This window comes from Mus pahari, chromosome 5, assembly GCF_900095145.1.
Source record: "Mus pahari chromosome 5, PAHARI_EIJ_v1.1, whole genome shotgun sequence".
NCBI lineage: Eukaryota > Metazoa > Chordata > Mammalia > Rodentia > Muridae > Mus > Mus pahari.
This window is the reverse complement of record NC_034594.1, coordinates 88,161,413-88,171,732: the sequence shown is the minus strand read 5'-3', so window position 1 is coordinate 88,171,732 and position 10,320 is coordinate 88,161,413. Positions and strand designations below refer to the sequence as shown.

The window sequence follows — 10,320 nt, the reverse complement described above, 5'->3', positions numbered from 1 at the left end:
CTGCCCCTCTGAAGTGCCCCTAGTTAGGTGGTCTGCCATATCTAGGAACACAAGACTATCAGGAGACCTTAAGCAACCCAGGGATGAAAGAGGCAGATTTCAGACAGAGTCATTTAAACCAACAAATACCAGGGACAACCATGGCAAGAGGCAAGCACAACATCATAAGCAAAAGAAGCCAATACATGTGGGCATCATCAAACCCAGTTCTTGCACAACAGCAAGCTCTGAGTACACCAAGACATTTGAAAATCAGAAACTGACCTAAAGTCATATCTCATAAAAAAAAAAAAAATAGAGTCCTTTAAATGACTCACAGAAAGAAATAGAAGGTAACACAATCAAACATGTGAAAGAATTGAATAAAGCAGTCTAAGTCCTAAAAGTAGAAGTAGAAACAACAAAGAAAACACAAATGGAAGAAAACCTGGAAATGGAAAAATCTAAGTAAGAGATGAGGAATTACAGATGTAGGTATCACCAAGAGAATACAAGACATAGGGGAGAGAATCTCAGGTGTAGAAGATATCTTAGAAGATACAACTGTCAAAGAAAATTCAAAACATAAAAACTCTTAACCCAAAGCATCCAGGAAATTCAGTACACAATGAAATTACCAAATTTAAGAATAATCAGAATAGAGGAGAAAAAAGAATCCCAACTCAAAGGACCTGATGATGTCTTCAACAAAATCATAGAAGAAAACTACCCCAGCATAAAGAAAGAGAAGACCACAAAGTTGCAAGAAACTGACAGAAAACCAAGTAAATGGGATCAGAAAAGAAAAAATCCTCTGGTCATATGATAATTAAAACACTAAACCTATAGAACAAAGAAAGACTATTAAAATCTGCAAGAAAAAAGGGCCAAGTAACCTACAAGGTAGATCTGTGGGGCAATGGACTATGCACAGACAACCTGGTCTCTAGTGGAGCTGAGGTCTTGATCCCTGGTGGGACCCTGTGGGATTTTAGTTTTCTATCAGACTCTTGAGTAGAATGGGAGGCGGGTTAGTTTTTGCAAGAGAGTCTTGAATATTACAAAGTTGTTGGGTGGTAGACAGTTATGGGTAAGGGACTTTGGAGTTAGGTGGGGCTTTATCTATGAGTTTTGAAGGTATTTCGCTTTTACAGCTTAGAGAAGGGGGAGGAGAAATACCTTTCTCTAGGGGAGGTGAAGGTAATAGCTCCTTCGTTTTTTTTTTTTTTTTTAATGGAGTCTTGCCTTTGAATGGGAGAGGGAGGGGCCAGAGGAGCAGATGGTTTAATTAGTTTTTCCTCCGAGGCATAAGGAGGCAGGGGTGGGTATATGGATTTTATTTCTCTTATTAATTGGGTAAGGACTATGAGATCTGAAATGGAGTGAATTTTAGGACCTGGATCTTTGGGTTCATCTGACTGAGGGCACTCAGCAGCTGTGTTGCTATCAGTCTGTCCTATTTTAGATGGCCCTATGCAGTGCCTAATTGCGGCTAAGATTGACAAAAAAATCATTGGAGGGTTTTTCCTTCTCAGGTATCTTTGTTTTTGATGAGAGAAGCTACTCTTATCCATGAGTCCAGGCTATAAATATTATCATTGGTCATACATGAAGCTATCTGAAGGACTTCCTCCCAAAATAAGGAGGCTTGTTTTTTTAGCTATCTTTATTCCTAGGTATTTTAGTAGGGCATGCATTTCCCTAGCCTGGGGTGATTTTTTATGTGATGGTGAGTTGACCATGATAGAAAAGAAGAGAAGGGCTTGTCCAATGGGAACATTCCCTTGGCCTATTTGACTTTGGAAGGATTCCACAAAGGTCCAAAACACTAAGCCTTCCCAAAGATTTAAGAACTGGCAGCCGGCCTGTGGCTCTTAAGTGGCCACCTTGCCTGGGGATCCATCCTATCATCAGCCACCAAACCCCGACACTATTGCATTTGCCAGCAAGTTTTCAATGAAGGGACCCTAATATAGCTGTCTCATATGAGGCTATGCCAGTGCCTGTCAAATACAGAAGTGGATGCTCACAGTCATCTATAGGATGGAACACAGGGCCCCCAACAGAGGAGCTAGAGAAAGAACCCAAGGTGCTGAAGGGGTCTGCAATCCTAGAAATGGAACAACAATATGAACTAACCAGTACCCCCCAGAGCTCATGTCTCTAGCTGCATATGTAGCAGAAAATGGCCTAGTCAGCCATCATTGGGAAGAGAGGCCCCTATGTCTTGCAAACTTTATATGACCCAGTACAGGGTAATGCCAAGGCCAAGAAGTGGGAGTTGTGGGTAGGGGAGCAGGGTGTGGGGAGGGGATAGGGAACTTTCAGAATAGCATTTAAAATGTAAATAAAGAAAATATATAATCAAAACATCAAGAAATAGAGAAACAGGGTCTTTGCCAATGCCCATTGTGGGCTGTTGGCATTTAGACAGAGGTCAGAGGGACCTTTGGCCAGCACCAGAGAGTAGCTCTGGCCAGGCGATTTTGGTTGTCCCTTTAGCTTGTCTATATCCATGCCATGGTGCTGACCTAAAGCACAGTAGGAAAAGACAGATTGTTTCCAGAGGTATGGGGACTCCTTCTCACAGAATCAGTTCAGTATGGTCGTGTCTGTTCAAGCCCCACATCAGGAAGCCAGAAGTGGTCCTAGGTACCAGAGATTTTCCACAGAGATCTCTGTCCAGGCCAGGTGTGAGGGTTCCAGTGAAGGGAAGCAAGTGCAGGTATGGAGATAAAGTCTCTGCAGTGCCTTCCAGGTCGCTCACTAACTCTGAACCGTTCTGAACTGAGTTGAGTCAGGCTGAACAGATGAGAAACCAACTATCCAGTGAGGAGTGAGGTAGAACCTCAGGTGGCTCTTCAGGGGAGAAGATCTTTTTCCAGGTGTTACATGTAATCCACTATACAAACAAACTCAAAGGAAAAAAGAAGACACATGATCATCTCCTTAGATGCAGAAAAAGCATTTGACAAAATACAACACCTCTTCATATTAAAAGTATTGGTGAGATCAGAAATTCAAAGCCCATACCTAAGTATAACAAAAGCAATTTATTGCAAACCAACAGCCAATATCAAATTAAATGGAGACATACTTGAAGCAATCCCACTGAAAGTCAAGACAAGACAAGGATGACCACTCTCCCCATATCTATTCAATATAGTACTCGAAGTGTTAGCTAGAACAATATGACAACAAAATAAGATCAAGGACATAAAAATTGGCAAAGAAGAGATAAAGGTATCACTATTTTCAGATGATATGATAGTATACATAAGGGACACAAAAAACTCTACCAGAGAACTTGCTGAGCTGATAAACAACTTCAGTAATGTGGCTGGATATAAAATTAACACAAATAAATCAGTAGCCTTCCTTTATACAAAGGATAAACAGGTTGAGAAAGAAATTAAGGAAACAACTTCCTTCACAATAGCCATAAATAATACAAAGTATCTTGAGTAACTCGAACCAAACAAGTGAAAGACCTGTGTGTCAATAACTCCAAGTCTCTTAAGAAAGAAAATCGAAGAAGATCTCAGAAAATGGAAAGATCTCCCATAGTCCTGGTTTGGCAGAATTGACATAGTAAAAATGGCCATACTACCAAAGGCAATCTACAGATTCAATGCAATCCCCATAAAAATCCGTATATAATTCTTCAAAGACATGGAGAAAACAATTCTCAAATTCATCTGGAAAGGAAAAACAACAACAATAACAACAACAACAAAAACACCACAACAGAATAGCAAAAACAGTACTTAACAGTAAAAAATGGCTGGGGAAACCACCATTCCTAACCTCAAACTTTACTAGAAAGCAATAGTGATAAAAACTGCATGGTACTGGTACAGAGACAGACACCTTGATCAATGGAATAGAACTGAAGACCCAGATATAAAACCACAGACTTACCAGCACTTGACCTTTGACAAAGAAGCCAAACATATATAATGGAAAAAAGAGAGCATCTTCAACAAATGGTGCTGATCTAACTGGGTGTCTATATGTAGAAAAATGAAAATAGACCCACATTTGTCACTTGCACAAAGCTCAAGTCCAAGTGCATTAAGGACCTCAACATAAAACCTGATAAACTGAATATAATAGAAGAGAAAATTGGGAGGCAGAGGAAGACTGTTTTCTGAGTTCAAGGCCAGCCATTTGAAAGAGCCTTGAAATCATGGGCACAGGGGAAATTTCCTAAACAGAACTCCAGAACAGAACGTTGTGCTCTAAGATCAAGAGTGGATAAATGGGACCTCATGAAAAAGAAAGCTTCATGAGGCAAAATACATAGCCGATAAGGCAGATCAGCACCCTATAGATTGGGAAAAAGTCTTCAGAAATCCCACATCTGATAGAGGGCTAATATCCAAAAATATACAAAGAACTCAAGAAGCTAATCACCAAAAAATACCAAACAACCCAATCAAAAAATGGGGTATATAACTAAACTGATAATTCACAGCCAAAGAATCTTGAATGCCTGAGAAACACCTAAAGAAATGTTTAAAGTCCTTAGTGATCAGAGAAATGCAAATCAAAAAGACCCTGATAGTCCATCTTACATGAATCAGAATGGGTAAGATCAAAACCTCAGGCCATAACACATGTTGCTAGAATGTAGAGAAAGAGGAACACTTCTCCATTGCTGGTAGGATTGCAAACAGGTATAACCAGTCTGGAAATCAATCTGGAGGTTCCTTAACATATTGGTAATAGATTTACCTGAAGACCCAGCAATAGCACTCTTAGGAATATACCCAAAAGATGCCCTACCATGCCACAGGGCCACATGTTCAACTATGTTTATTGCAGCCTTGTTTGTGATAGTCAAAAGCTGGAAACAACCCAGATGTCCCATGACAGAAGAATTAATACAGAAAATGTCACTCATTTACATGATGGAATACTACTCAAATATTAAGAATGATGACATCCTGAGTTTTTCAGGCAAATGGGTGGAACTAGAAAAGATCATCCTAAGTGAGTCAATTCAGACCCAAAAGGACATGCCTGGTATGTACTTACTTGTAAGTGGATATTAACCAAAAAAAAAAAAAAAAGAAAAAAAAGAAAAAAAGAAAAATAAGTGCTGAATACCCAATATACAGTCCATAGAACACAAAAAGGTCAACAAGCTGAAGGTTGCAACATAGCAACATAGGATGCCTCATTCCCACTTGGGAGGGAGAATAAAGCAACCACAAGGGGGTAGGGAGTGAGGGACCTGAGAAGGAAAGGTGATGGGGCAGAGGCAGAGAGGGGAACATAATCAGGTATTGGGTAGGGGAAAATGACCAAAATCCCAGAGTGCCAGCAGAAAGAATGGAAACATACAACCTCAGGAGATAGGAGGTTAGGGGGACACTTCAGAATGTACTAGAGACCTGGGAGGTGAGAGACTTACAGGAATCAAATAGAGGGACCTTAGATGAAATGCCCTATGTTGGGGAGAGCGAACTTGTAGAGCCCTGTTCCAGTAGAAAGACAGGGCATCAAGTGAGGGATGAGGTTGCCATCCCACAGTCAAAACTCTGACCTATAATTGTTCCTGTCTGAAAGAACTGCAGGGATGGAAATGGAGAGGAGCCTGAGGAAAAGGAGTTCCAGTGACAGGCCCAAAGTGGGCTCCAGCTCAAAAGGAGGTCCGACACTATTACTGAAGATATGGAGCACTCACAAAAAGGAAACTGTCATGACTATCCTCTGTAAGACTCAACAAGCAAGGGAAAGAGTCAGATGCAGATATTTGCACCTAACCACTGGACAGAAGCAGCTGACCCCTGATATTGAATTAGGGAAAGCTGAAAGACACTGAGGAGAAGGACAATCCTGTAGGGGTATCAGCAGTCTCAATTAACCTGGACCCCTGGAGATCTCTCAGACACTGGAACACCAATCAAGCAGCATACACCAGCTGATATAAGGCCCCTGGCACATATACAGCAGAGGACTGCCAGGCCTTGGTTTAGTAAAAAAAGATGCACCTAACCCTGAAAAGACTGGAGGTCCCAGGGAGTTTAGAGGTCTGGTGGTATGGGGGTGGAATCTAGGGACATCCTTGTGGAGATAGGGAGGCAGGGAGGAGTTATGGGAGGTGGAACATTTGGAGTGTTGACCAGGAAGGGAATAAAATCTGGAGTTTAAAATAAATAAATACAAATTATATATATATATATATATATATATATATATATATATATATATATATATATATATATTGGGCTAGAGAAATGCCTCAGCAGTTAAGAGCACTGACTGCTCTTCTAGAGATCCTAGGGTCAATTCCCAGCAAACACATGATGGCTCTGTAATGGGATTCAATGTTCTCTTCTGGTGGGTCTGAAGATGGCTACAGTGCATACATAAAAAAAGAATAAAATTTCCTATTGCTGGAAAATAAAGACAATTGAAGAAGGTTTTTGACACTTAAAAAAACAAACAAAAAAAGATTTCTTTGTTTATGTTGGCATTGTAGTTAAAGGCTTACAACAAGAATGAATGGTAAATATACATTTACTCCTTACAATATACAATGACTCCTTACATTCCTGAGCTTCTTAAATGCATAATGAAGTTGACCTCTAAAAGTTTTTGATCATATAAATACATCACTAAGTACAGATCATAAAATATCTTGGAGTTTTATATAAATCCACAACAGATCAAAGAATATTGCAAACATAGCACTTGTTTTTATGTAGGGCGAACTATAGGTATAATTTTCTCTTAAGAATAGAGATCCAACATTTTGGTGAGGGCTCAGGGAACAAATTTTCTTTAATACTTTTAAGAAACTATGAAAATAATCTTGTCTTAAAAATCTTAAACACTTAAGTTAAGAGCTGGAGAGGTAATTAGAAAAGTCTTTTCTGTTCAAGTGGGAAGATCTGATTTAGATCTCTAGAGTCCTCTAATATATTTGGCCATATGGGTTCATACTAATAACTCCAGAAATGGATGTAGGGAAAATGGAAGCAGGAGATCCCTGGCAGCTCATTAGTATGCTAGTGTATCCTGCTTAGTGAAACTCCAAGCCCATGAGAAAGCCTGTCTCAAATGTAGGAGGCACTTTAAGAGTGACACTCAAGTTTGTCTTTTGGCCCCTACAAGCAAACTCCCACACACTATTTGTACCTCTAAACATTGACCTGAAACCTCAACTACATACAAAAGTCTGATATGTACTCCTGCCCCTGCCTCTGCCTCCCTGATTAGTAATATAAGCATGGAGATTGTATCATCATCTTTCTTACTATTTGTGAGAGATAAGAAAGAAATCTTGAGAGCTATTGTCTAATGATCAGATAATATGGTATGCATTTATTGGATTAGTTCTTCCTAAATTTTTTTTTAAATTCAATATTTATTATAAAACTTGATCCACCCTCATAAACAGACATATGAAATGGTGTTCAGGAGAAGTTCAAGGGTATGATGTGGGTTCTCTATCTCTTATGCTTCTCTACTTGAACTCTGTCTTGAACTCTGACTTATTCTTTCAAAAAGGACATATAGAAGAACATCCCAACATGCCCAATCCTTGAATTCTCAATCTTTAGAACCCTGAGACAACATAGTTCTATTCTTTATGTATTGCTTTTTCTATAGCATTTATATAAAAAAGTACAAAACAGATTATGACAGATGCATTTTGAATTATTAAAACATAATTTCTATGATGAGCATTCAATTTATTAGTATCTGTTATTTTGTCTAAGTCTTGTTATCCTAATAAACATTTATGTCAATGCATTTCAATTCATTTATTTATTTAAAGTCTCTCTAAGAAATACTGATTGTGGTTAAAGAAAGTAAAACAGATATTTTTACCACAAGCATATAAAAATTTTCATACCATCTTAGTCTTACAAGGTCTGGGTGTTTGTGAATATTTGAGAATATAAAAGTAATATCTACTTCTGACTCAAATGGCAGGGTGATGGTCTGTATTTTGGATATTCATGGAGACTAGGCTTGGGATTGAGAGGTATATATGGCCTGTGGAAGAGGAGCCATCCATTGAGGCCACCACTCCTTCCTACAAGAAGTCTCTGTAGGGCATCTCCCACAAGATCATGGAGAAGAAGAAGCCTTCCTCTGAAGCCCTGCTCAGCCCCCACTAGCTCTTTGCAAAGAAAAGCTTCAGTAACACACCCATCTCCTCTGAGTATGATGAAAGTCGCAGAAGCAGGAATGTGGTGCTGGAGTTCCCATTTTTGGGAAAATCTACTTCCTGATCCTGAAGAGGTTCTGTATGCTCAACACACTCACATCTAACATGCCCTAGCTTCACAGCCAGGAAACATCTAGCTCCGTATCAAGAAGCCAGAGAGCGTTTCTGAGCCAGTGGCTAAGGCCTAGCTTCTCTCTGAGAATTAGCTCTCTACTGCAGAGCTGGAGCAGATCATGGAAGAGATCCTGTCCTGGGATGACCTAGCCTCTTGCCCACTTGTTGAAGCTATTCCCAGATCTCTTTAGCAACATGTATTTCTACTGTGTCTGCCATGCTTGTGGCTTTTCCACCAAGTGGAAGCTAGTGTCATTGCCCCTCCAGCTAATTTGCAACTATGTACAGGTCTATTATCCCTATGTTCAGGTCTACTATCTCTCTGTTAAGGACACAGCAGTGTGGCAGGCTGAGTCATTGAGACAGTTGAATGAGTTCTTCAGATGCTTCTGGGCCCAGTGGGAAATGGGAGACAGACAGACAGTCAGGCCACCAACTTCTTTGAAGCCAACTAAGTGAATGCAGGGCACTTTCTGGACAAGAACCAAGAAGAAGCTGTCTTTGGACCTCAGTAGCACCATTGCCTTGAACCATGTGGTGGACATCAGGACCTCTCCGAGTTCCTAGATGAACCCACTTCTTCAGGTGAGGTCACTGTGTTCCTGCTGCATTGGCTCTTCCCGGAGCTGCTCAACCACAGAAAGTACAGCTGTTATATCGATGGCAGCAAGAAGGAGCTGGGTCCCCAGAGGTTGCAGATCATCCCTAACTACATAGATTTCTACTTTCCTGATCTGGAAGAGGAGGAGTTAAGACTACAGTAGCATTCCCAGGCCTCAGTGATGAGCTGGAGGGTTTGCCCCTAGAGGGAGGCAGTTAGGCAAGTCAGGAAGAGTGCCACAGCTCCTCTAAGCTTCCAGAGGACACCTTGGTTGTCAAGGTAGAGAACAACTTCTACCTGGCAGCAGTGCAGCAGGAAGGTCAGTGGCCTGGCTAGAACTCCCAGATTTGGCTGGTGCCCAGTAACTTTGACAGCTGGAGATTCCACAGTTTAACTTTGAGGTGCCAGTCTCAGACTGCCTTATGAGCAAGAAGCTGCTGCCCAGCATCTACGAGATCAGCCTGTCCATTGCCAACTTTGCCTCCCATATGCTGCAGCACCTGTTTCCGGAGCAATTCACCCATGAAAACCTGTGCAAGTAGCACAGCTGCAACAGTTCCCTGGCAAGAAGCAGCTGGACCCTGCCCGCATCAGGCTGATCTACCACTATGTGCAGTTGTTTAATCCTTGAGAGAAAAACTACCACATATGACCTCTGGTGGTCATGGGCAAGCTGGGCTAGAGCTGTTGGCACAGGGACTCAGAGCACCCATGGGGCTCATACCAGCAACAATACAAGACTCATGTGCACGGCCCCGAGTGCTGGGACCTAGAAAGTTATGCAATCAACCTGAGAAATACTGAGAGGAGTGTGCATGGGTCCCTGCTGCCTCCTGGAAGGAGAAGCAAAGACTTTTGCAAGATACCCTTGGACAAGTTGGTGGTCCCCTTACCTGACGTTCTAGTACCTTCCCTCTACCTGCTCTCAGACAAGACAGTACCTGAGATCATGATGTAGAGCCTGTCGATGGGCACCTTCGCCACCTGGTCAGGCTCTTCCCTGAACTCTTCACTAGAGAATCTTCAACTAAAGTATATCCACTCTGGAGCTTGCAAGAAGATGCAGCTGGGACTAGGAGGTTGAGGCTCATCTGCCATTGTGTAGAAGCTGTCTATCCTATGGAGAAGATGGCACTATGAATGTATCCCTAGCATTGATGAGCAATGTCACTGCCCCAACAGGAAAAATTGCTACATCCTCAAAAAAGCCTAGTAAGTAAAGAAATGACAGGGTTGAGGCTGAGTAGAGACTTGGGTAACACAGGAAGAACAATGGATTTCCTTGGGACTAAGCATTGCTGGTATCCACAGACAGACACATTATGCCACCAGGGAGTGGTTTCCTACATTTGTCCAGGTAAACAAGTACCCAGCCACAAGAAAGAAGGTGTCTCCTGGTGGCACATCCAGAGATTGGGGATTCCCCAAGCTGTGAAAT

The 10,320-nt window shown here is 41.4% G+C and overlaps 1 pseudogene; it reads left to right on the top strand.

The window, feature by feature from the left end:
- The first annotated feature begins 7,955 nt into the window (after positions 1–7,955).
- On the top strand, positions 7,956–10,110 carry LOC110321984 (annotated as a pseudogene).
- The last annotated feature ends 210 nt before the right edge of the window (positions 10,111–10,320 follow it).